The sequence below is a fragment of the Sinocyclocheilus anshuiensis genome, unplaced genomic scaffold (genome assembly GCF_001515605.1).
Source record: "Sinocyclocheilus anshuiensis isolate Anshui unplaced genomic scaffold, SAMN03320099.WGS_v1.1 scaffold402, whole genome shotgun sequence".
Taxonomy (NCBI): domain Eukaryota; kingdom Metazoa; phylum Chordata; class Actinopteri; order Cypriniformes; family Cyprinidae; genus Sinocyclocheilus; species Sinocyclocheilus anshuiensis.
In genome coordinates this window covers 676,879-677,569 of record NW_015542375.1, presented here as the reverse complement: position 1 = coordinate 677,569, position 691 = coordinate 676,879, and the positions used below count along the sequence as shown (strand labels likewise).

General features: G+C 44.0%; 1 protein-coding gene across 2 annotated transcripts in view; it reads right to left on the bottom strand.

The window, feature by feature from the left end:
* LOC107692268 (leucine-rich repeat extensin-like protein 3) overlaps positions 1–691 on the bottom strand; it is a 14,838-nt gene that overhangs the window by 12,178 nt on the left and 1,969 nt on the right. Inside the window, exon 1 of one of the 2 annotated variants that reach the window (XM_016491229.1) lies at positions 198–402. The exons of the other annotated variant lie outside the window; for it this stretch is intronic. The gene's annotated coding sequence lies outside the window, so the exon portion shown is untranslated. Of the gene's footprint in view, positions 1–197; positions 403–691 lie in introns of those variants that run through there. 2 annotated transcript variants of the gene reach the window in all.

Sequence of the window (691 nt, the reverse complement as noted above, 5' to 3'; positions counted from 1 at the left end):
CACACACAGACAGACACACACACACACACACACTGTATTGATCACTGAGGGCCAGATTGAGTAACTCAACTCACTGCGTCGTTACGAGAAAAACGCACGCACGCGTCCCCGCATTAACGTCAGTTACACACATACTCACGATTGCGCGTTCGTCTAAAACCGCTGATCTGACACACAAACACAGCGCGGCTCTTTACCGTTTCTCTTGTTTTCTCTCTCGGTGTGTCTCACTGTCCGGTAACGCGAGACGTGCAGCGCGTCGCCATGTTCGCTCGCTCGCGCATGCGCCTGCCGGGACAAAGCACGTGGGTCGCTCGCGCAGGCGCATGCGCAGTCTCGCGCTCAGCATGAGTCAACACTTCACGAACACAACAACTCTATTTAAATAGCCTCAGTGAACATGCATTGCCCCATACACTAATCATAACTAAACACTTCAGGATAATACATTAAGGACATTAATAATTAAGGACGGTGCTCAAAGTCAAACACGTCTGACATGGAAGTGTACTACTGTAAAAATTAATTAATATCACTCAAACTGCAGTTGGGTTGTTTTGATTAAATAACAATAACTAAAAAATACAGCTAACTAACACAATAAAACAATTAAAACATGATTTATGAAAATTAATAAAAACGGAGTTATCTGTTTTTGCAAATAAACTCACACACACACACACACACACAC